This window comes from Biomphalaria glabrata, chromosome 3 (genome assembly GCF_947242115.1).
Source record: "Biomphalaria glabrata chromosome 3, xgBioGlab47.1, whole genome shotgun sequence".
Lineage (NCBI taxonomy): Eukaryota > Metazoa > Mollusca > Gastropoda > Planorbidae > Biomphalaria > Biomphalaria glabrata.
In genome coordinates, this window is record NC_074713.1 from 5,683,679 (window position 1) to 5,711,198 (window position 27,520).

At 38.9% G+C, this 27,520-nt stretch overlaps 1 long non-coding RNA gene across 2 annotated transcripts in view; it reads left to right on the forward strand.

Moving 5' to 3' along the window:
* LOC129925233 (uncharacterized) overlaps positions 1-27,520 on the forward strand; it is a 70,669-nt gene that overhangs the window by 6,926 nt on the left and 36,223 nt on the right. Inside the window, exons 2-3 of one of the 2 annotated variants that reach the window (XR_008777041.1) lie at positions 21,878-21,990; positions 22,180-23,039. This is a non-coding gene — a long non-coding RNA (uncharacterized LOC129925233). Of the gene's footprint in view, positions 1-20,675; positions 21,991-22,179; positions 23,040-27,520 lie in introns of those variants that run through there. The other variant, XR_008777042.1, reaches the window with a different exon arrangement.

Here is a 27,520-nt window from a genome sequence, read left to right on the forward strand (position 1 = left end):
TGCGTGAAATTTGACCCCTGACTTTAGGAAGTTAAGCCTCATTGCTCTAGATACCCATATTCGGCCCGCGACGTGTTCTATCCGGCCCACCGAAATATCGGAACAAAGTGTAGAAATCCCCCTCCCCCCCCCCCCCCCGCCCCTAAAAAATGTTGAAAAACGTATCTTTACCTACGTTAGGGCCCTGATTTTTTCTCTGATTATCTGGTTCATTGGTACCATGCCATTTAAAATGTGTAAGTTTATGAGATGGCAGGTCTTTACTTTTTTGTGGAACATGATAAGTATTGTTACACTGCGCCTAGAGATTGGAGGATAGATATTTACCATTAAAGAGACAAGAAAATGAGTCGTTGGTTAAAACTAGCTACAATGTTGCTCACAATTTAAAAGAGAAATGGAGCCAGTTTCCGATTCTTAAAAACAAGAAGAACCACCAAAATCCGATTGTAAGAACCATAATCTTCAAATACAAGAACAAAATTTAATAAAATACTCTGAAAGACACAAAGATAAAGACACATTCCTCGTCCCATATGCTAGGATAAATTTGTACAAATGCTCTTCTTCTTCCCTTCCCTAGTGCTATTTGAGCATGGAATGGGTTGCCTGAGCTAGCCAGGAAAACCAGTGACTTGGCTGAATTTAAGTCATTGGTTAATATGCATGACTAAATGCATGACGCGTAGGACGTAATCATCTTCTTTTTTGAAGTAACGTCTGTATTATATAAGATAAGAAGATAAGATCCACAAGTTTCTGATAAAATTGTTTCAGGTCCATCTCATTTCGTTCTTGTACTTTTTCGGTCATGGGGCCCGCGACATGAATGCCGGAAATTTAAATGGCCCGTTGTTCGAATTAGGCTGGGCAACACTGCTCTAGATGTATTACACAATAACAAAACAAAAATGTCAAAGTTTTTAAAAAGTTGCTGTGTGAGAGATCACGCTTCCGTGAATGACATCACCGCTATAAATAGACGCATAGATTTTGGTGATAGGGAAGAATAAAAGCTGGCATTGTTTTAAAGACCTGGGCTAACACTTTCCCAGCCACTTCACCCGAGCAGACGATACAGAGATGTAAGAACTGGCTCTTGAATCTTTTGCGGAACTCTATTTATAGAAGATCCATAAGAGACTCTTTATTACGTACTCTGTCCCATGTTGAATGTATGTATATTATGAAACTAGGCTTACAGAGTGAATTAGTCATGTCTCGCACTGCCATGCAGTGATATTTCCTTGAATAAACGGTTATTATTAACTTCTTGACCACTATGAGAGTATGAATACTTCGATTACCCGCCATTTTATATCAACGTATCGAACGTTCGAACCGTATTTCACAAAAACAGTGTACTATTATCGACCACATATAATCATTACACCTAATACATATATTTCTGAGAATATAAGTAGCTCACCCGAAGTAAGTCTTTTCTGCCTGGAACCAATCCATCTTGACTCACTGATTCCTAGGCTGGTGAGGTTGTACCTTTTAATCTCAGCTGCCACTTGCGCTGTCTTCCCAGTCTCATACATTGTCCGGACGTTCCATGTACCGATGTTGGTGGTGGTCCTGGTAGAGATGATGGTCTTCGGCCTGTCAGCTTCCAGATGACTCTGGCTTTCCCCAACGTGTGTCATAAACCTTCCAGCTGGAGGTCCATCTTCTCCCAGGTCCGTGACTTTTGTTGATTTGCTGTTTGGTGTTTCTGTAGCTAGTGGTTTTCTACAGAGTAGTGTATATATATATATATATATATATATATATATATATATATATATATATATATATATATATATATATATATATATATATAATACTAATAATAATAATAATAATAATAATAATAATCTTTATTATCCGTAAGGAAATTTGTCTTACACTGCATTACACTAAACAAAAAACATTATAACTATAAGAAACCAAAGTGTACATTCACACCAGACTCACTCATAATTTACATGTGACAAAGTTTATACCAGATTGTTCTTATTTAATGATTTGATTGCCAGGGGAACAAAAGAGTGTTTGTGTCTGTTTGTCTTTGCTATCGGTGTCTTGTATCTCTTTTGTGATGGTAAAATCACAAAATCCTGACACCAAGGGTGATTCTTTATTTCGAGGATCTTGTTAGCTTTTTTATAGATGTTTGTCTCAAACAACTGCCCAAATGGGGTTTGCTTTTGCCAATGATTTTGCCAGCAGCATTGAGGATTCTATTAAGTTTATTCCTATTTTTAATGCTCAGATTGCCATACCAGGCAGTGATATTGAAACTTAAAATATTGCAGATGTGAGCGTGATAAAACATAGCCAAGGCCTTTTCGCTAACATTGAACGAGGACAGTTTTCTTAGTAGTCGTAATCTTTGCTGCCCTTTTTTGCTGATATAGTCAGTATTTGCAGTAAAATTTAGTTTATTGTCTAGGACAGTACCAAGGTATTTAAAGGTTTGCACAATTTCAATAGTCTCTCCAGCTACAGAAACAATATAATTTTCCTTCTTGTCCCTGCGAAAATCGATTATCATTTCTTTGTTTTTTTTTACATTTAATAATAAAAAATTATCTTTACAGTATTCCTCAATATATTTATAGATATAGATATAGATATAGATAGATAGATAGATAGATAGATAGATAGATAGATAGATAGATAGATATAGATATAGATATAGATATAGATATAGATATAGATAGATAGATAGATAGATAGATAGATAGATAGATAGATAGATAGATATAGATAGATATAGATAGATATAGATAGATAGATAGATAGATAGATACAGATAGATAGATAGATAGATAGATAGATAAAGATAGATAAAGATAGATATAGATAGATAGATAGATAGATAGATAGATAAAGATAGATAGATAGATAGATAGATAGATAGATAGATAGATAGATAGATAGATAGATAGATAGATAGATATATTTAGATAGATATAGATAGATAGATAGATAGATAGATAGATAGATAGATAGATACAGATAGATACAGATAGATAGATAGATAGATAGATAGATAGATAGATAGATAGATAGATAGATAGATAGATAGATAGAGAGATAGATAGATAGATAGATAGATAAAGATAGATAAAGATAGATATAGATAGATAGATAGATAGATAGATAGATAGATAGATAGATAGATAGATAGATAGATAGATAGATAAAGATAGATAGATAGATAGATAGATAGATAGATGTATAGATAGATAGATAGATAGATAGATAGATAGATAGATAGATAGATAGATAGATAGATAGATAGATTTAGATAGATATAGATAGATAGATAGATAGATAGATAGATAGATAGATAGATAGATAGATAGATAGATAGATAGATAGAAAGATAGAAAGATAGATAGTCAGTCACATTAAAATCAATCTAAGGTCAAACACACTAAAGTCTAGAATCAAATTCACTTGTTATAGCTATACAAGCATTAAGTTCAAATAGATTTGTTTATAGTACGCCAATAGATCAGCTTTTAATTCGACTACAGATCAATCACAGTGCCTGATAGATCAGTTTTATTGAGCTCATGTGTTGTTGTTTTTGGTTTTTGTTTGTTTGTTTGTTGTTGTTGTTTTTAGTGCGCCAAAAAATCGTATCCAAGTGCGCTAAAGGATGTGTTCAGTGCGCCAATAGATTAGCATTTTATGCTCGTTAACAACTGTATGCATTTACAGTTTTGAGAACCGTTGCTCTAAGATTTGACTGTATGGAATCAGAGGCGTAACCAGAGTGGTTCAATACCAGCTTACTGCTGCCTCTTTTTTTTTTTTTTTTGTAAAGTAAAAAAGAATGTCCACACATGAACAAATGTCCTCTCTCACAAAAAGTTTCACCATATCTCCATCATCACCCCCCCACACACACACACACACCATTTCATCTATTTGAAAACTCTGGAGTCTAATAATCGACGCTGTAGTGTGTAACGCCTTTGTGCTGTCCCCTCCCTGGTGTGTGGACCTGTAACCAAATATTTAGGTCGTTGGTTTGGTAACTTAAAACCTGGACAATTGGTATCTGGGTGAATGTCACGGCACCAAGGGAAGGGTAACAGCTTCCCCCCCCCCCCAAGTTTACTGCGAGAGAGAGTGTGTGGAAGTATTTCTAACTGTGTGTGTGTGTGTGGGTCAAAGCGAGATGTTGAGAGAGAGAGAAAGAGAGAGAGAGAGAGAGAGACAGAAGAAGCTAGATATTGAGGTAAGAACAGTTAACAACGATCTGAACTACCAGACATACCAGGCAGTATGTAATACAGACAAGACTATCCTTATATAGAGGCAGTATGTAATACAGACAAGACTATCCTTATATAGAGGCAGTATGTAATACAGACAAGACTATCCTTATATAGAGGCAGTATGTAATACAGACAAGACTATCCTTATATAGAGGCAGTATGTAATACAGACAAGACTATCCTTATATAGAGGCAGTATGTAATACAGACAAGACTATCCTTATATAGAGGCAGTATGTAATACAGACAAGACTATCCTTATATAGAGGCAGTATGTAATACAGACAAGACTATCCTTATATAGAGGCAGTATGTAATACAGACAAGACTATCCTTATATAGAGGCAGTATGTAATACAGACAAGACTATCCTTATATAGAGGCAGTATGTAATACAGACAAGACTATCCTTATATAGAGGCAGTATGTAATACAGACAAGACTATCCTTATATAGAGGCAGTATGTAATACAGACAAGACTATCCTTATATAGAGGCAGTATGTAATACAGACAAGACTATCCTTATATAGAGGCAGTATGTAATACAGACAAGACTATCCTTACATAGAGGCAGTATGTAATACAGACAAGACTATCCTTACATAGAGGCAGTATGTAATACAGACAAGACTATCCTTACATAGAGGCAGTATGTAATACAGACAAGACTATCCTTACATAGAGGCAGTATGTAATACAGACAAGACTATCCTTATATAGAGGCAGTATGTAATACAGACAAAACTATCCTTACATAGAGGCAGTATGTAATACAGACAAGACTATCCTTACATAGAGGCAGTATGTAATACAGACAAGAATATCCTTATATAGAGGCAGTATGTAATACAGACAATACTATCCTTATATAGAGGCAGTATGTAATACAGACAAGACTATCCTTATATAGGGGCAGTATGTAATACAGACAAGACTATCCTTATATAGAGGCAGTATGTAATACAGACAAGACTATCCTTATATAGAGGCAGTATGTAATACAGACAAGACTATCCTTATATAGAGGCAGTATGTAATACAGACAAGACTATCCTTATATAGAGGCAGTATGTAATACAGACAAGACTATCCTTATATAGAGGCAGTATGTAATACAGACAAGACTATCCTTATATAGAGGCAGTATGTAATACAGACAAGACTATCCTTATATAGAGGCAGTATGTAATACAGACAAGACTATCCTTATATAGAGGCAGTATGTAATACAGACAAGACTATCCTTATATAGAGGCAGTATGTAATACAGACAAGACTATCCTTATATAGAGGCAGTATGTAATACAGACAAGACTATCCTTATATAGAGGCAGTATGTAATACAGACAAGACTATCCTTATATAGAGGCAGTATGTAATACAGACGACTATCCTTATATAGAGGCAGTATGTAATACAGACAAGACTATCCTTATATAGAGGCAGTATGTAATACAGACAAGACTATCCTTATATAGAGGCAGTATGTAACAGTCTCCCATAACTCAATAAATACGTTGTTTTTTAAAGTATTTTTTATATTGCTTGTTTGTTGTTATATTTCTTTACCCTTTTTAACAGTCTCGCAGCTAAGGTGGGGGAGGAGGGGGGAGAATTTAAAAATCCCCAGGGACCCCATTTCAGGGGGGCCCCAAATGAGTGGGGTTTTTTTTACATTAAATATTACTCAAATTGCAAGGGCCCCCAAAGAGGTTAAATCCCCCGGGCCCCCAAATGATGGGAAATTTCTAGCTACGCCCTTGCTATTTGATGATTTTGTAACAATTGACATAAAAATAAAGTCACCCTGTCAGGCCTTGCAACTTACTGGGCAGACGATGTAAAAGGTCATCGGATTCTATGGCCGACGGTTAAAAAGGGTGTTAAGTGACCAGCTGCAATTGCTTCCCCCAACTAATCTCAAGTACCCATTAAAGTGGGGTGGACCGGCACCTTCGACATAGACACGGAGGTCACGGGCGGACTCAGGGATGTCCTAAAAATCCCGAAATTTAGAATCCCAGTCGTCACCGATATTCCTACCCGAGAGCCTCGGTTTGGAAGCCAAGCGCTTTGCCATCCAGGCACCTTGCACCATAATCTGCCCATGGTATGTGTTCTCAAATAGTGTAACGAGAAAATAAATTTAAAAAAACTGATAGTCCTAATGAGTGCAAAGGGTTCCTGACTGCTGAATATTAGATACACTAGATAAAATAAAATACCCAGAAAAACACAAAGATAAAGGCACATTCCTCGTTCCGTATGCTAGGACAAGTTTCAACTCGTATTAATAGCTTGAATTTTTACATGATGAGGGATTTTTAAATATTTTATATTTAACCATTTGCATTGAAATTGTCACGGGCCGGACTAAACATTTCCGAGGGCCAGAGTTTTCCCGCGGGCCGTAGTTTGCTCATCACTAGTTCAATAGATACTGTGTTACAATGATTTTGAAATCATATAATGTATTCTATGATAAACTATATCATTATGAAGAAATATCGCTGAGTTCCTTATTTCATTTTTTTTAATCTTATCTTCTTATCTTATAAAATACAGACGTTACTTCAAAAAAAAAAAATGATGATTACGTCCTACGCTTCGTGTTACAACACTTTATCAGATGATGACGACGCAACAGGAAATGATTTGTCAGAGTCACCGTGCTGGAGAACCTTCGTCTGGACATCGCTGATTGTCTTGGCCAGGGATACGAGATGGAGTGACCTCTCCATTGCTGGGGGAAGGCCTGGGCGGTTAAATTTGCGAGTGCTGGGTTGCCCACACGTCAGCACACTTCTCTCTTCTATACTGACCGGGTTAAAAGGGATGGCAAGCCATCACAGTTTGGGGTCAGGTGGCTGCAGGAGTTTGCCAGAGTGCAGTAGTCTTACTACTTTCCCCCCGCCTACGGGGCTCCAGGACCGGATTTTCTGTTCGGGTCTACTCCCTTAGCCTTAGACCTTGCAGGGAAGCACACAAGGCAGTGCGACCATTGACCTATAGCCAGGGGTTTGGTTTGTGGGCAGCAAGGCGTGTCCGCACGCCGACGGGCCATGCCTGCCTCACATCTTGGGGCCAAGCCTCCTCCGAGACCCTTGCAGTTTAGCCTGAGACTTCACTTCCTCAGTTTCCATTTGCCACCACGAGGAGGTACTGCATATGTCTAGCTGTGGAGAGGCTATGTACTGGCAAGAGAGACTTACAAGATTGCTCCCCTTTCAAAGATGCTAGCCAGCGGTGGCAACAAGTTAAGCTACCACACTAGATGCTTCCCACAACCTTTGGACTGACAGGGATACGACAATTGTGCAAACATGAAGGGAAAGCACCGAGGAGCTCAAGAGCACATTATTCGCAACAGTCGAGCTTATTACTCCCCTTGCGGCTGCAATAATCTCAACCTCCAGCGTGTTTAGCAGAAATATTATTATCTATTTTGTTGATTGTTCATGAAAAATAATTTGTGAATCATTAGTTACGTTGATTAACCTTAAAAGGCATCAGTTTAATTTGGATATCAATTGATCAGTTACTAAAATTTTGTATTTTTTCGTATCAAAAGTAAAATTATCGCCCTCCAGATCTTTTTATTTATCTTAAAGGCCCATATCTACTTTGTTCGTTTAAGTCAGTGATGCCCAAAATACGGCCCGCGGGCCAGATCCAGCCCGCGACATGGTTATATCCGGCCCGCCGAAACGTCGGCACAAATTGGAGAAAATACCCTCTCCAAAACAAAAAATAAAGGCTGAAAAATGTATCTTTACCTACTTTAGGGCACTCATATTTCCTTCTGATGGATTAGTACCATGATCTTCAACGTTTGTGCGTTTATAAACAGGGACTCTGAATGTAGAATCATTGGAAAAGTGGGCAGATCTTTACTTTTCTTTTTGTATGTGGAATATGATAAGCCAACAAATTCGTTTTACAAAGAAAGTTTAGCTGTTTAAATAAAAGAACATATATATCGGCATTATAAAATAAATATAGGGCATTATTGGTTTGAGCCACAAATAAAAGATTGATTAATTACGACCAGAGATTTGGAGGATCGATGGGATTATTCACCAAAAAGAAACAAGAAAATAAGTATGTTTTAAAAGCACCTAAGTCCTACACTGTTGCCAACATTTTAAGTAGAGAAATGAAGCTATTTTCTGACGCGTTGAAAAATATAATCGTCATATAGGGGCGTATTACATGAATGTAGAACTACATCCAAGGGGTTCTGTTAAAATAGTTTTCAGAACAATTTCATTTAATTTTGGAACTTTTCGGTCATGTGGCCCACGAGACGAGTGTTGCAAATTACAATGGTCCGAAGGTTGATTTAGGTTTGGCATCACTGGATTAAGACATTTCTTCTTTAAAACCCATCACAGATGGAGTCCATAAATTTAAAATATACAATGCTTTCGTGTGCGCATCAAAATGACATTTAGTTTTATTTGTATATGTATACTAAAAGATTGTATTTTATTGATGGTTAAAAACATTTAAAAAATAATAAATTTATTATTTTAACATATTTAGTTAATAACTGTATTTACCATTTAGCGTCATTTCGTTTTGGGAATAAAATTTAACTCAATTTTTCATGTTAATCGAAGGTTTACAGTACATTTAAAAAAATTTTTCATGTTAATCGAAGGTTTACAGTACATTTAAAAAAATTTTTCATGTTAATCGAAGGTTTACAGTACATTTTAAAAAATTTTAAAAAGTTAATACACACATTTATTGAGTTTACTCCCTTGTTGAAAACTAAATTCGTCAACTTGAAACTTGAAAACCATAAGCACGGTATATGAAAAAATTCGACGGATCACTTATTTACAGAGAATGTTGAAAACGTCTTCAAAACGAGGGTATTTCCAGTTTACTTTGTAGCGTGATAAGTAGTTTGTTGCTTGCTTGAAAGTTTTGGAGATGGAACTTTTTTTTGGGGGGAGAGGAGGGAATTTTTTAAAAAGTGTTAATATACTATTATTGAAACCATGAACTTGTAATCATTACTCTTGCAATGTTAAGATTCCGACGCCTTATAAAGTGATATCGCAGCACCTGTACCTCCATTAGCATTATCCACTTTGGAATTTATCTTCTGTTTTTGTGTGTTCAGCAGTGTTCACCAGTGTTCAGCAGTGCCGTTCTCTCTGACAACACGAATCTTACAGGTATTCCAAAGCCTTGAAGATGTCGGCCAGGTCACCACAATACGTATGTCCCTTCTCAGACCTTGCGATCTATGGGGCTGATTATTAAAAGCTCATTTGTATAGGGCATCCTTGGAACGAAGGTGTCATATGGCCAGCACAAGGACCAACCGCTTTTATTTTTCCCAACTATTGTCAGGTATCCAACACAGTTAAGGAGAACTCTGAGACATTGTAAAAAATCCCGAAACTCAGAAACCAAGACTAGGATTTGATCGTTGATTAGGAAGCCTTGCTCTGCACAGTTCACAGTTCAGAGTTCACAGTTCAGTCCCTACACCTTCACTTGATAAATATCAAAATAGGAATTGCTTGTTTCTACTTCCATTCTTAATTTTAATTTTTTGTTTTTGAACATTTTAAGTTAACTTGATCCGGGAGGCACGATGGCAGCGTGGTAAAGCACTTGGCTTCCGAACCGGAGTCCCGGGTTCAAATCCTGGTGAAAACTGTGATTTATAATTTATGGATCTTTATGGCGCCTCTGAGTCTACCGAGCTCTAATGGGTACCATAATTGGGGAAATGTGAGGGCGGTTAGTCGTAGTGCTGGCCACTTAACACCCTCGTTAACCGTGGGCCACAGAAACAGATAACCTTTACATTATCTGCCCTATAGACCGCATGGTCTGAAAGAGGAACTAATTGATCCAAGACTTGGTGTGGGAGAAATAACGTGTACAATTATTTAAGGGGACAAAACCCGACATATTCAACCATATCTCTATAAACTTAAGGATTAATTTCCTTTGCTGGTATGAAACAAAATAACCAGTAATTAAATGTCTAATTAGTTAATATTTACAATTGATTAATACATTGCCTAAGCTAATGAACAATTGTGCAAAGTTTCAACTTCATCCGAGATTGGGTGTGGCAGAAATAACGGGTTCAAACCTTTTACCAGACAGACAGACAGAGTGAGTTGATATAAGCTTTGTAAAAATATAGAGAGAGTGAAATGGAATATCATTGGGTGCTGGAGCTCAAATGCTGATGATTGTACTGGAGCTAAGTAAGTCTCTTTAGCTCCTAAGTCAACAAATAAACCTTCACCCGGGCACCAGCTCATCCGTACATCCAAACAAGAAAAACATTTTAAAAACTTTACAAAAACAAAACAAAACAAAAACAAAACCTCCTTTCTACAACTTACAGAGCGATTGTTTTTCTCTAAATAATAATAATTCATGAATGTTAGTTAAATACTCTGAAAGACACAAAGATAAAGGCAGATTCCTCGTCCCATATGCTAGGACAAATTTGTACAAACACTCCTTCTTCCCTAGTGCTATTAGAGCATGGAATGGGTTGCCTGAGCTAGCCAGGAAAACCAGTGACTTGGCAGAATTTAGGTCATTGGTTAATATGCATGACTAAATGCATGACGCGTAGGACGTAATCATCTTCTTTTTTGAAGTAACGTCTGTATTATATAAGATAAGATAAGAAGGTTTATTGCGCCATCAAAACTTGACTTTCATTAGCAGACGGTGAGTACAATTATTGTATTATTTATTAAACTCTTGAATCGATGATGCCTTACACTCGAACGCGACGGTTCTTTCAAGAACGCGCTAGTCCTTTCAAAACCGATGTAGGATCTAGATCTAGACCACATTCTCTAGCCAAACTTAAATATATTTCTTTTTTTTTTTTAATTGAAAAATTAAAACGGTCAAACAAGAGTTTTCCCAGTGTGTCCAACGAGCTTTCTCGGCGTCATACATCAACTGTTAAATTTATAGAAACTTCGTTAGAGCCGTTTTTGATATTCGTGTCCAGGTTCCACCCATCCAGGTTTTTCCCACCCAGAAGTTTCCTCCAGGAAGCTGTGACTTGAATAGAGGTATTTTAAAAAGAAATCGGGGCTGGAGTAAATTGAGAATTCTACATTGGCATGGAGTAGCGCTTTACACGACTAATAATAATAATAATAATTATTATTATTATTATTGGAAGTATTTTTAATTATCAGCAGAACGGCTCAGTAGTCTGACACGACCATGTCAACAGAAAAAAAAAAACAACTTTAATCTCTGCTGATAATTAAAAATACTTCCAATAATAATAATAATAATAATTATTATTATTATTAGTCGTGTAAAGCGCTACTCCATGCCAATGTAGAATTCTCAATTTACTCCAGCCCCGATTTCTTTTTAAAATACCTCTATTCAAGTCACAGCTTCCTGGAGGAAACTTCTGGGTGGGAAAAACCTGGATGGGTGGAACCTGGACACGAAGATGACAAAAGATTCTCTTTACAGCGTCAGCACAAATAGGCTGTCTCTCTGGTGACAATTTACCCACCAGGATAGAACCTCAGACCGTCAACTAAGTACACACATGCTCAATCGCTCGATCATCCTGTTGCTAACCACATTGAAAATAAATTTGTCCATCGTACTGCGCCATGTTGTATTTTCGGTGATTATATTTTTTTTTTTGTATTGCCGTTAGATATGTCGTGGTGGAGAAGTTCTCATTTAGATATGCTAGATGTCATGCGTATGTCAACGGGTGGGAAGGGAATGGCGAACGTCGAGAGAGTTGTAGCGATGCCAGTGTACGAGTTACATGACATTCGTGCACAATGTTTCAATGTTACATGTCACTGTAACATGACATACGGCATATCTAACGGCAATACAAAAAAAAAATATAATCACCGAAAATACAACATGGCGCAGTACGATGGACAAATTTATTTTCAATGTGGTTAGCAACAGGATGATCGAGCGATTGAGCATGTGTGTACTTAGTTGACGGTCTGAGGTTCTATCCTGGTGGGTAAATTGTCACCAGAGAGACAGCCTATTTGTGCTGACGCTGTAAAGAGAATCTTTTGTCATCTTCGTGTCCAGGTTCCACCCATCCAGGTTTTTCCCACCCAGAAGTTTCCTCCAGGAAGCTGTGACTTGAATAGAGGTATTTTAAAAAGAAATCGGGGCTGGAGTAAATTGAGAATTCTACATTGGCATGGAGTAGCGCTTTACACGACTAATAATAATAATAATAATTATTATTATTATTATTGGAAGTATTTTTAATTATCAGCAGAGATTAAAGTTTTTTTTTTTTTCTGTTGACATGGTCGTGTCAGACTACTGAGCCGTTCTTGTATTATGACTACCTGGCCGCAAGGTATGTGCTCCAGCCTGTCATCCAGTGTAGGGTTTGAACCCTATCCTACCCGCCGCCCTCCCAGTCCACCCTAAGGAGGTTTGAACTAGGCTGTAAAAGTCTTCGTTTCTGAAGAAAAATCTGAAAACGTCCACAAGTCACTAGTTGATGTTGTTTCATACTTATAAATAGACTACACGGTAATGGACAAATTGCGGGACACTTAAAATGAACTTTGGTTATTGTCTTAGTCTAAATTTAAAACAAAACAAAAAACTTGGCTGTTATTATAATTACATTATGTTTAGTCACGAGCTAAGTGGCTTTCGTTGAATAGAGTAGGCCTGGACTTGAATACAGCACTAATGACATGATTTGAGAAGTGATAGTGTCTTCATATACTGACAAGAAGTTGTCATCTTGAGTTTGTAGATGGGAAAGATTTGAACATTTATTAAGGATACGATGTGTTAATTGGATTATTAGAGCAGCCCTACTCTATATAACGTGTTTTAAGTCAAGTTTGTATTAATCCAAAATGCGTATGTGGTGTATACATGTGACTTTGTGCAACCTAATGTGTGGAATGCACAGCAGTCCTTTAGGGTCCGTATATGAGTTCGTGTATAACAAAAACTCCCTTTATTATTTGTCATTTCTTAAAGTTTATATGTTCATGAATACTATATTTCATTAAAATGTAAAATAAATATGAATGATTCAGTAATTACTCATAAAATACCTTGACATTTTAAAGAAAATGTCAAGTTTTAAATTAAATGATGGCTCGTCTTAGACTTAAATTTTATTCTCATTACGAAATGACGCAACGTGACAAGTACAGGTATTAACTATTGCCCTTTGTTTCTATTTAAATATACGCCATGCAAACTGATTAATGTCGTTATTGCAACTGCTGCCCAGGCTTCAAGTGACAAAGAATTGTGTCTTTGACATGTTTCAGGCGATCCTTCAGCCTCATGCAGGACGGCGACTGGTGGGGTTCGAACCAGGGACCATAGAGACGATAGTTCTGAGCCCATATCGCACGACCAGGCAGCCTGAATACAATGGGATCAATGGTAGTGGAGTGCCTTAAGTTTTTTTTTTTGTTTTTTTTGCGAGTTTGAGCGAGGTTTGAACAACTTATTAACTTGGCTAAAATAAAGTTCACCCACGCCCCGCTCCCCCCTGGGAGAAAGTCGTAGATGGGGAAATGTAGCGCGGGGAGACCACCCCCTACCTCTTCCCCCCCCCAGGGAGCACAACATTGAGTCAAAGAGTGCGTTAAATTGATGACTGTCAGCAGTGATTTACCGCCACAAAGGAAACGTAGTGAAAGATGGGTGGTAGTGGGGGGTGGTGGAGAAGTTCTCATTTAGATATGCTAGATGTCATGCGTATGTCAACGGGTGGGGCGAACGTCAATAGAGTTGTAGTGATGCCAGTGTACGAGTTACATGACATTCGTGCACAATGTTTCAATGTTACATGTCACTGTAACATGACATACGGCATATCTAACGGCAATACAAAAAAAAAATATAATCACCGAAAATACAACATGGCGCAGTACGATGGACAAATTTATTTTCAATGTGGTTAGCAACAGGATGATCGAGCGATTGAGCATGTGTGTACTTAGTTGACGGTCTGAGGTTCTATCCTGGTGGGTAAATTGTCACCAGAGAGACAGCCTATTTGTGCTGACGCTGTAAAGAGAATCTTTTGTCATCTTCGTGTCCAGGTTCCACCCATCCAGGTTTTTCCCACCCAGAAGTTTCCTCCAGGAAGCTGTGACTTGAATAGAGGTATTTTAAAAAGAAATCGGGGCTGGAGTAAATTGAGAATTCTACATTGGCATGGAGTAGCGCTTTACACGACTAATAATAATAATAATAATTATTATTATTATTATTGGAAGTATTTTTAATTATCAGCAGAGATTAAAGTTTTTTTTTTTTTTTCTGTTGACATGGTCGTGTCAGACTACTGAGCCGTTCTTGTATTATGACTACCTGGCCGCAAGGTATGTGCTCCAGCCTGTCATCCAGTGTAGGGTTTGAACCCTATCCTACCCGCCGCCCTCCCAGTCCACCCTAAGGAGGTTTGAACTAGGCTGTAAAAGTCTTCGTTTCTGAAGAAAAATCTGAAAACGTCCACAAGTCACTAGTTGATGTTGTTTCATACTTATAAATAGACTACACGGTAATGGACAAATTGCGGGACACTTAAAATGAACTTTGGTTATTGTCTTAGTCTAAATTTAAAACAAAACAAAAAACTTGGCTGTTATTATAATTACATTATGTTTAGTCACGAGCTAAGTGGCTTTCGTTGAATAGAGTAGGCCTGGACTTGAATACAGCACTAATGACATGATTTGAGAAGTGATAGTGTCTTCATATACTGACAAGAAGTTGTCATCTTGAGTTTGTAGATGGGAAAGATTTGAACATTTATTAAGGATACGATGTGTTAATTGGATTATTAGAGCAGCCCTACTCTATATAACGTGTTTTAAGTCAAGTTTGTATTAATCCAAAATGCGTATGTGGTGTATACATGTGACTTTGTGCAACCTAATGTGTGGAATGCACAGCAGTCCTTTAGGGTCCGTATATGAGTTCGTGTATAACAAAAACTCCCTTTATTATTTGTCATTTCTTAAAGTTTATATGTTCATGAATACTATATTTCATTAAAATGTAAAATAAATATGAATGATTCAGTAATTACTCATAAAATACCTTGACATTTTAAAGAAAATGTCAAGTTTTAAATTAAATGATGGCTCGTCTTAGACTTAAATTTTATTCTCATTACGAAATGACGCAACGTGACAAGTACAGGTATTAACTATTGCCCTTTGTTTCTATTTAAATATACGCCATGCAAACTGATTAATGTCGTTATTGCAACTGCTGCCCAGGCTTCAAGTGACAAAGAATTGTGTCTTTGACATGTTTCAGGCGATCCTTCAGCCTCATGCAGGACGGCGACTGGTGGGGTTCGAACCAGGGACCATAGAGACGATAGTTCTGAGCCCATATCGCACGACCAGGCAGCCTGAATACAATGGGATCAATGGTAGTGGAGTGCCTTAAGTTTTTTTTTTTGTTTTTTTTTGCGAGTTTGAGCGAGGTTTGAACAACTTATTAACTTGGCTAAAATAAAGTTCACCCACGCCCCGCTCCCCCCTGGGAGAAAGTCGTAGATGGGGAAATGTAGCGCGGGGAGACCACCCCCTACCTCTTCCCCCCCCAGGGAGCACAACATTGAGTCAAAGAGTGCGTTAAATTGATGACTGTCAGCAGTGATTTACCGCCACAAAGGAAACGTAGTGAAAGATGGGTGGTAGTGGGGGGTGGTGGAGAAGTTCTCATTTAGATATGCTAGATGTCATGCGTATGTCAACGGGTGGGGAGGGAATGGCGAACGTCGAGAGAGTTGTAGCGATGCCCGTGTACGAGTTACATGACATTCGTGCACAATGTTTCAATGTTACATGTCACTGTAACATGACATACGGCATATCTAACGGCAATACAAAAAAAATAAAAATTTAATCACCGAAAATACAACATGGCGCAGTACGATCGACAAATTTATTTTCAATGCGGTTAGCAACAGGATGATCGAGCGATTGAGCATGTGTGTACTTAGTTGACGGTCTCAGGTTCTATCCTGGTGGACAAATTGTCACCAGAGAGACAGCCTATTTGGGCTGGCGCTGTAAAGAGAATCTTTTGTCATCGTTAGTCCATCCTACAAATATTCGGGGGCCCTGTTAGGACACTTCGGGTGCCCTGTTAGGACACTCCCCAGGCCCCACGCACTGCTATGGCGAACTGACTGGCACTGTTGCTTCTGATTGAAGGGTGGAAGTTTTCGAGTCCACCCTACTTTATACACATACCCAGCCAAATCTGGCGGGAAAGTTAAGACGTCTGGTGTTTTTGTGACAAGATCTAAGGGTTGTTACTCTAGACAACTAGTACAGCTAAACCGATATAGGAGTAATTCTTCCTTACAGCCGATCTTGAATAAAAACTTCTTTTAAAACGAAAATGAAAGTACATTTTTGTTAACCCTTAAGATGCGTGTGTTAGTTTAGCCTCTAAACTCTAAACAAGAACATTGTAATTTCATTTTGTATGTCTTTATTGCCAAATAGCTCAGCACTTTAAGGGTTAACAGCTTTCAGCTTCTATGTAGATGTGGAAACACAACTGAAACAATCGTATCTTCGATAAAATAATCTCATTTTAAACGATTCGTCGTTCTATCGCCAGTTTCTCGTCTCCTCGGTAAGCGTCCAATTAGGGTCGAGCTTGCTCTCATTTATGACCCTTTGACCAACGGAAAGGAGTTTACCCAGGAATGAGAGATTGAACCTGCAGCGATACTTCTGTTCAGGGGTTCCCCATCGACTAAATAATCATTTAATCACTTTTGTCTACGTAAGTCACGACTCCTTGAGCCAACGCTATGGGTTTCTCATTCCCATTCGATGTCGGAGGCCGAGCACACTGGGGTCTCCTCCGTTTTCCTATAATGTACCGCCAGTATTAGGGGGAGGGCCATCACCACCGGTAGGGTCCCCGTTGAGGAACGGCGTGGTGGACATCTTCCCCACATGCAATGTACCTTCTCTAGAACGTAATATGTAAGCCAACTGGAGGCAGTGATAGATCCTAGTTAGACCATTTGATCTTCAACGAAAATTTAACGTTTTGTTAAACTGCGGTATCAACATTAGTAGACACTGCACTTGGTCATGAAGTCTTAAAACAAATAGAATTTAAACGGATGCACCCCCAAAAAAAATCATAGTTAAAATATGGCATTACTTTCATTTTTTAAGATCTATGACTTAAATCCTTTTTGTTGTGCACCTAGATTTAGGGTTGTGGGCCTGGTGGCTGAGTGGTAAAGCGCTTGGATTCCGAATCGAGAGTTTCAGGTTTGAATCTCGATGAAGAATCAGATTATGAATTTTTAGGACGCCCCCAACTCCACCCAACTCCTCTGGTAAATGACATTAGTTAGGGAAAGTAAATGGGGGTTGGTCATTGTGCTGACCACATGACACCGACGTTAACCATAGGTCAAAGTAACAGATGTGTTTTACATCATCTGCTATATAGATCGCACGTTTTAAAATGAGTATAAACTTTTCTTATATATAGGCTCGAGATTCTAAAAAAAAATCAGGTACAAAAAGCCATTGGATCAATTAAATTGGCCATAAAATTTCCACATATTTCAATACATTATCAATTTGGCCGTAGGATGTAATCTTAGAAGTTTGTTTTTTTACTAAAAATAGAATCCTATTTCTAACCTCATTTTCAGATCGGTGGTGTATTAGTAATTACCATCTAAAGCATTGCCCATGGCTATGTCAGTGTCATTCAGTTCACAAAGTCACAGTCCAGCTTTCAAATCTGATTAGGTTAGTCCATTTAAGTAGGCAGTCTGGTAGTTAATGTACTGGTTTGTATCGCCCGTCTTGCATTGAAATAGCCTCGTCAACTTTCTCTGGTTTTTTTTTTTTTTTCGCAAAAAATTGAATATGTGCGAAACTTCATTTTTTTCTTCGCCCTTTACTTGTGACTGGGGGCGAGGTGGCTGTTGGTATGAGCTTGGCTTCCGAACAGAGCAGTCTTGGGTTTAAATCTTGGTGAATTTTGGGATTTTAAGGACGCCCATACATACGCACAACTATAATGGTTACCTGACATTAGTTGGGGAATGTAAAGGCGGTTGGTCTTTGTGCTGACCACATGACACCCTCGTTAACCGTAGGCCAGAAAAACAGATGACTATTATATCATCTGCCCTATAGATCGCTTAGTTTGAAATAGGAACTTTACTTTTTTTTTATATCTGTTTTGACTTGTGACTCTTATAGTGTCCATGCAACTTCCATTCATATTTCATCATGTACTTTCTCTTCCAAATTCGGACTCTTAAATGTTGTAATTGCAGGGCCGGATTTAAGGGAGTGGATGCATTACTTTTCATCTCTTCATATGTAATATGTATTAATTGAGCATGTTTTTGTTTGTGTTACATGTTTCGGTGTTCAGATTTGAAGACTCTTACATCTCCTATCAGGCCCAATCTTTCTTCAACTCTCACCTATTGCTGTGTTTAAAACAAATAAGGAAGGAGGGGGGTAGCATTAGCCTACATGGTCGAAAATGAATTTCCAATGGCTACGCCTCTGGTGATAATCACATGTTGCCATTATTTCTACTATTTTCCCTTACCAATGCGTTTATTTGGGATTGGCTATTGTGAGATAGTCGTCCTACTTGGTCAACGCCTCTGGCAATAAACTGGTGCTGAAATTCCGCATCTAAACTAACACCCGCTTTTTTAAATTTCAAAGGGATCGCGAGTCACGGTCCAGAAAAAAAGTTCCTGCCAAGTTTATAAAAAGATGGGGGGGAAAAAAGCTTTACCGCCTTCAAGTTCAGAGATATCAGCAGCCTTGACATTTGGGGGCTTCCATGACGTCAACGCTATTGCTTTTTTTCCCTCCACCTTGACCCTCCTCTCCAATGTTTCCCGCCTAAAAAGCACGCAGCAGAAGTAAAAAGTGTGTCCAAGGCTAGCTGGGTTCAATGGTGCGGTCTGTATTCATATCTATACATGGAAATGTTTGAGTTGTACGATCGCGCTGTTTTCCATCAAAGAAATGCTTTGGGGCCTTATCGTGTGGTTCTAGCTTTTAAGATCCTATTTACTACGCTCAAATAACGGCTTTGCGAAACACTGAAGATTTTTTGGTTAGCTCTAAGTGTGTCCAAGACTCATGTCACATTAGCTCCCCCAGATACGCCGCGCCAATTTCAAACAGACGCCCCCCCCCCACCCCCTTCTGCTAGGTCGTCATGCAAATGTGACAGAGCGGCTCGCGTTTATTTCCAAGTCAACGGCACACTACGGGATTGTATGTCAAGCGCAACTCCTGACTGTAATTACTTTTCTATGGTTTCCTTGTCAGGTATATAAAGTCTGATTGAATCTTGATTATAGTCAAGTTACATTTAGTCCATCACGTGTATCCCATGTAAACAAAGTGTGTTACACATGAACCAGGTAAAGAGAGCCCAGGTATGTGTTGTGTTTTACGTGGGGTCCAGGCCCAATAGTATGTTACGAATGGTGCAGACACATATAGTGTTACATAGTCAACAATTATTTTTAAACTCAATGTGGTCTAAATTATAGTAAGACGTTGTGATCAAGCCCGATGATTTAGGAGAGACGAGAAGACGAACTGCGATTGCTATATCCATGATGCATCTTATCTTGTAGAAATAATTCGATTAAAGAAATAGGTTTAAAATAAAACATGTGAGACCAAGATTTGATTCCTGGTCTTATGGTATGTGCTGAGACCAAGATTTGATTCCTGGTCTTATGGTATGTGCTGAGACCAAGATTTGATTCCTGGTCTTATGGTATGTGCTGAGACCAAGATTTGATTCCTGGTCTTATGGTATGTGCTGAGACCAAGATTTGATTCCTGGTCTTATGGTATGTGCTGAGACCAAGATTTGATTCCTGGTCTTATGGTATGTGCTGAGACCAAGATTTGATTCCTGGTCTTATGGTATGTGCTCCAACTTGGCCCACACCCTCCATGAGATAACTAAAATTACATTCAACTCAAGATAGGTGTCACTTGCATGTATTTAAATGTCATACCTTGCATTATATAACCTTTTGTTTTATTTTTAGCTGCAGGAGTTAGCAACTTGATAGAAAAATACATTAGACACACATAGAGAGGAAAACATTTGCCCCAGCAGCGCTTCTTCTATGAATGTCACTTGTTTTTGTTTTGTCAATGATATGGCACACTAAAATCTCATGACATAAAATCCTGGTTTAAATTAAATATTTATTTTAATCTAATTTCCTAAGAAGGGGCTACTTTCGCCCCGGGGACGACCTAAAAGCCCGCCACCCCACCCCCCCCCGACACACACACACACACATACTGATGGTGAAATTCGTAATTCTATAGATCAAGTTTCACCGGACAGGAACTATTTGATTCAGCGGGTTGACATCTTCACTTAGCCTGAGGGCAGAGCCAGCGTGACACTGTTAGTTTAATCAGGCATTACGCTACTCAAATTGACTGTGTGTTTGCCTGTGAGTACGAAAGTGTGAGTGTGAGGGAGTCTTTTTAATTTCATTTGCATACAGATACATCGCACTTCCGGTCAAATTGCTGTGTCTCAGCCCCTAGATCAAAAGTGGCAAATAGTTGTTTGGGACTTTGATATATGGAACTTAACCTTACTTTCAAATCACCTTTCAGTAGGAAAGGTTGTCACCTATAATGTTATTCGTGCCAGAATGCATTATCATTGGGGCACACCTTCTTCGAGTTTTCCAGTGTCTTTATTGGCATAGTGGTCCAATAGGCAAGCTACTCTCTCTCTTTCTCTCTCTCTCTTTCTCTCTCTCACTGTCCATTGAAGCATCCATCTTGCAGGCCACCTAAATTCACTTTGATACTGCGTTGACATTTTGTTCTCAGTAAAACTCTAAGGGCCAGTTTATCAAAGTTGTGTTGACGATAGGGCTGCTGATCCAGCGGTCTTGGTTGTAATCTTGGAATTGGGAGAATGTACCTTATGGACCTAGACTCTTTTATTAGTCTCTACCACTGCCTACTAATTAATCAAGTCTGGTCAACTAAATAGAAACACACACACAAACTTTGAGCAATCATTCAGTATAACTGAGACTGACTATCTTTCTCTCTTTCTCTCTCTTCATATGTGTATAAGTTTTTTTTACATACAATAAAATCGTATCTTTTAATTTTCAAAAAAAAAAAAACTGTATAAAGACACACACACACACGTTCTAAAACAACACATTAGTTTAAGAAAGTGACCTATTTGTTTAAAATACACAACACACTATGTGTAGTCTAATAATAGACTCGCTTTTATATTGGCAAAGAGCCACTGGCGTTGAGAGAGAGGAGGGGAAACAAAAAGGGCGGAGGGGGTGGGGGCTCTATTTACTTAACAAATAATAGAGCAGAATAAAATTTTGCTGAAAAATTACTGCCCTACAGCCCATTAAATAACATGGTAGAGTTCTGGGATACATAGCACTAATGTCCCTGAAGGAATCGTGGTCCACCAAGTCCGCTGACCAAATCAACTTCTTTTAAGTGCATTTCACTTTGACTTCAGGTCTTCAAATGTCGACTGGACAATGGATGCAGACGTCGCAAATGTCATGTACAATGTGTATATATAGCCCGGAGAGCGAGCGCATGACATTGTCTGGTGGACGGGGAGGGGAGGTAAATATGATTAATGTATATTGTATTTTAAGAGTGTAAAAGAAAGGAAAGATAACTCCATGTAGAGTGGTTTTAGTAGAGCCAAATCTTTTTCTGCACAGCCATGTAGTTTTAACTAACATTATGTAGTGTTATATATACATGATTATATTATATGTATATATTCATTATATGTATATATATATACAGACACAGGAACTACTTAAAACACAAATGCATAGAGAAAGAATGGACCAGTGGTGCGTGACTCTTCTGAAAGCAGGTCAGTCGTGTGTTTGAAGTCAAGGCTGCAGTTAATACCAACCTGTACTGTCTTTTTTTTTTTTCGGTGGTTCTCAATATCCAACTAGTAGACTCACATCATTGCTTCTGTGTATGTGTGTGTGTGGTAAGCATGGGTGTGTGAGAGAGACCTGTTTGACATCTAGACTCTATTCACTTAAAAGTCTGCCCCCCCCCCCAAACGACCACCGCGAACTCCATACCCCCCTCGAACCTAAAAAGCCTTGCATTGGTAACATCCTAATTAAATTCGAAAGTACTGCAGACGGAGAGGAGGGGGGGGGGAGCGGGAGGAAAAAGGAGACGCTAAAGGATTCCCGTTAATGTCCAGAGGATTCAGCCAGTAGCCCCGAGGGGTCAAGTGGTCAATGGCGTCCAGTTAGAATTTGAATAGCCAAGTAAAAGGGAAGAAAAAAAAAAGAATGCACTGTTTTCGTTTGGGAATGTGGAAAAGGGGAGGGGAGGTGGTGGAATGGCGAGGCGAAGCTATATTTTGCCCATTCACGCTCCACGGGCGGTCAAAAGAATGGTCAGCCCAAACAACCTGTTAGTAGTGACCGCTAGAACAGAAGTGGGAGGAAAAAAAAAAAACTACTGATGAAACTGATGTGTGTATGGAAAGGGGAGACATAGGAGCCAAATGATGAACAGGTGACTTTTAATGGTGGTCATACGGTGCTGGGCTGGGCATTAGGATTGCCCTTCAAACGAAAACAAGGTGAAGGTCATTCTACAAAAAAAAAAAAAAAAAAAAAAAAAAAAAAAAAGCTTTTAAAGCTTAAGTTAAGCGACCAAATTTAAAATTATCATTCTATTTAGATTTCTGTCTAGAAGCAATTTATATCTATTTCACGTACATGTTCCCCCAACAGTAGAGATTTATTGATATGTATGACCTACCAACAGTAAAGATGTATTGATATGTATGACCTACCAGCAGTAAAGATTTATTGATATGTATGACCTAACAACAGTAAAGATTTATTGATATGTATGACCTACCAGCAGTAAAGATTTATTGATATGTAAGACCTAACAACAGTAAAGATTTATTGATATGTATGACCTACCAGCAGTAAAGATTTATTGATATGTATGACCTAACAACAGTAAAGATTTATTGATATGTATGACCTACCAGCAGTAAAGATTTATTGATATGTAAGACCTAACAACAGTAAAGATTTATTGATATGTATGACCTACCAGCAGTAAAGATTTATTGATATGTATGACCTACCAGCAGTAAAGATTTATTGATATGTATGACCTACCAGCAGTAAAGATTTATTGATATGTATGACCTACCAACAGTAAAGATTTATTGATGTGTATGACCTAACTATTGATGTGTATGACCTACCTGCAGTAATAATAATATTTGTCACTCAAGTCTTAACTTCAAAAACAAAAAAAGCGTCTTTGATTATTTATTATTAGATTTAAAGAGAGGATTCTATCATCAAAGTAACACCAGTTTGTACGGAATACACGTGCAGCTCAAACGTGACAGACAGACAAAAAATTGAGACAGAAAATTGTTTTAGAAGAAACACTCAAACATATCACACAACATAACTGATGGGTGTCAGTTCAAATACTATGAAGATAAAGAAACAAATTCTTACGAGCAGAGAAATGTCTCCCTCTGTTCCCCCCCCCCCCCCATTTTCCCCGCAGCTTCCCCTTTCCTCTTGCCCATTTTAATATCTTTCCATCACATGGACATATTTGAATCCTCTTTATCTGTCCATCTAACCAAGAGTGTAAGATTGCAAGAGAATCAGAGGAGATCAGACCACAGCAAAAATACTCCACCCACCCCCCTCTCTTTATTCACCACTACCCCCCCCCCCCCAGGCCCACATCTTCTTGATTTTTCTCATCTGTTATTTCTACCAAATGTTAGTTAAAGAGAGAGAGAGAGAGACAGAGAGAGAGAGAGAGAGAGAGAGAGAGCGAGAGAGAGAGCGAGAGAGAGAGAGAGAGAGCGAGAGAGAGAGAGCGCGAGAGAGAGAGAGAGCGAGAGAGAGAAAGAGAGAGAGAGAGAGACTGAGAGAGAGAGAAGAAGAACGAAGGAGAACAAAAGAGACACACAAACAAAAAGAGAGAAAGAGAACCCAAGGGAGGCAGAATAAGAGAAATGTGTGGAGAGAATAAGAGAAAAAAGGAATGGGAGTGAACAAGACAGAGAGAAGGAAAGTAAGGGAGAGAAAGGGAGGAAAGAGAGAGAGGGAGAGAGAGAGAGAGTATGACATTGGATAAGAAAAGAACTCTAGAAAGAGAACACTAACAAAGTAATTGTACATTAATTCTGCATCAGTTTTTTGTAGTGGGAGAGAGGTCAAGCCAAGGAAAAGCTTTAGACTTCATCTCTGGACCTAATACAACACTTAAAGCGTTACAAAAATACATCTTAGATGAATGGTTTTTGTTGTTGTTGTTGTTTTTTTTTCTTCTACGACTTCTGAAAACCCTGAGTTGGATTTACCTACAGATAGCATAATCTATAACTTAGGTCCCCCGCTTGTTTGGCTGCCCTTCAGAAATATTTTCAAAGATATTTTCAATCGTTTAGAAGAAAGATTCAAAGAAACAAAGGGCTCCCAAACCCCGAATAGCTTAGGCGCTTCGCAAGTCTAAATCCGGCCCTGTTTAAGCCCACAAACCAATCATCTTGAGTGATGTGAACAAATCAATGTTGAATAATGTCTGCCTTTCCCCCAGCTACATTTTGTTTGCGCAATGCTCACCCCCCCCCCTCATGACCATAAGTGAATGTTAATTATTCGAAAACCCTAAGTTCAAAAAACCATTGTTCTCGTTAGGTATCAAGTGTTGAGAGTGTCGGTCAATTAACAATTCGATGGAAAAAAAAAGTTCACAAAAAATATAGTTTGAGCTTGACCAGCTGCTGTCGTAACTGTAACCTGGCTATGACGTAGCACGTGTAGCTACGTCATCCCTATCTTTAATACGTTGGGGTCGCTAAGGGGCAGGCGGTCTCTGCTTCACAGTCCACTTGATGCAGCGATGATTAGTCCACTCTGGTGCATTCATGGTCAGTCCTCTCTGGTGCTTTGATGATCAGCCACTCTAACGCATCGATGGTCAGTCCACTCTGATGCATCGATGGTCAGTTCACTTGGATGCATTGATGGTCAGTCCACTCTGATGCATCGATGGTCAGTCCACTCTGATGCATTGATGGTCAGTACAGGACCACTCTGATGCATCGATGGTCAGTCCACTCTGATGCACTGATGGTCAGTCCAAGTCTACTCAGATGCATCGATTCCATTGATAGCCAGTCCACTCTGATGCATTGATGATCAGTTCACTATGGTGCATTGATGGTCAGTTCTCTCAGATGTATTGATTGTCAGTTCACTCAGATGCATCGATGGTCAGTCCACTCTGATGCACTGATGGTCAGTCCAAGTCTACTCAGATGCATCGATTCCATTGATAGCCAGTCCACTCTGATGCATTGATGGTCAGTTCACTATGGTGCATTGATGGTCAGTTCTCTCAGATGTATTGATTGTCAGTTCACTCAGATGCATTGATGGTCTGTTCACTCAGATGCATTGATGGTCAGTTCACTCTGATGCATCGATGGTCAGTCCACTCTGATGCATTGATGGTCAGTCCAAGTCCACTCAGATGCATCGATTCTGTTGATGTCCAGTCCACTCTGATGCCTGAGTGTCCAATGTTGCAATGACCTTAAACTTTCCGAGACGCTCGTTCCTATCTCCGTTCTCCTTTAAAGGGCAAGTATTGTCTACATCGGTTGTTTTTTCTGTGTTTTTTTTTTTTCAGAGGCAGATGGGGGTTTTGTTTTTGTTTTTGGAGGGGTCAAGATATAATTATTTTTAGATTTGGAACTACATCTATAATCTCAGTACAGTCCCCTCCCCCTATTTTTTTCCTACGTTACCTGTTGTAATCGCCTTACTGTTCGGAGTCGATACGCAATGGTGAAGAATCGATTATCACGTGGTATCGCACACAACTTTATTGCCAGAAAACAAGGGTGTCATGTGACAAGATTTGAATGAATCATTTAAGATATCATGTGACCAAAAACAAATCGAAGAAAAAAACACAACTAGGCCAGAAAAGACTAACTAGATCTACAACAAACTGAAAGTTGCTTTAAAAACGTCATTTATGGGTTATATGTAGTTGGAAGTCTTATGATCTGTGAACACACAAAATTTTTTTTTAAAGGTCAACGAAATTTCAGTATGCAGTGGTTTTGTGTTTCAAAGTACATTGATTGGATGTCCAAATTTTTTTTATGTCAGTTCATACGATGGAGAGACACAAAGTGCCCAAAGACCAAAAAAATACTCCCGGTACTAGATGGCACAGTCAACAAGTGACAACTGTTATGTCAAAGCTGCCAATGCTCGAAAGATAGTAAAGGCTACAAAGGGGGGGGGGGTCAGGACAACCCACCACGATCCTTTAATTGACAGTTACGTATGTAACATCAAAAAGACGTTTAGCAAGGCCTGATGTCATCACACGGAGATGTCATCACACGGAGATGTCATCACACAGAGATGTCACGTGATCAAATCTATTGATGCAGCACCTCCGATGTTACCAGTGTGTGACAGCGTGACTTGTCACTACACCCATCTTCGAATCTACATAGTCTGAATTTTTTTAATTTTTTTTTTCGTTTCAAACAACACCTGGGCCATCTTGATAGTCATGGTAGATCTCCCCCCCCCCCCCACCTCGGCCCCCCACCCCACCCCATCATTATTCACTAATTGTTAGTTAAATCAGCCAAAGGGCGGAGAAGCTAGAGATAGAATCTGAAATGTCAACGTGGGTTCATATTTAAAACATTCGTTTAATTTGATTCGGGCTAAGGTATTGATGAACGAGGCCTGGGCTCAGGGGCGGCGAGCGGGGTGGGGTTACAAAACAACACCTCACAAGTTGACCTCAGTGTAGCTCAAGTTTCAATTACTCCAGCCAAACGCTGTAAAATAATTCCGTCCGCGATTGTTATCGCAAGCGGCAGCTAGAGTTACGTACTCTGGGTGATTATAACACCATTTGCATAAATTAGCATATTGTTGTTGGTAGATTATTGCAGCGCTAATTATCCCGGCCTCACTTTGTGCATTTATGTTTCATATCAGGGTAGGCAACTCTCGAACGTGGGCGTATGACCCGGGAGGGGGGGGGGGCGGTTGTCCAGAACTTTTAATAAGAATACTCA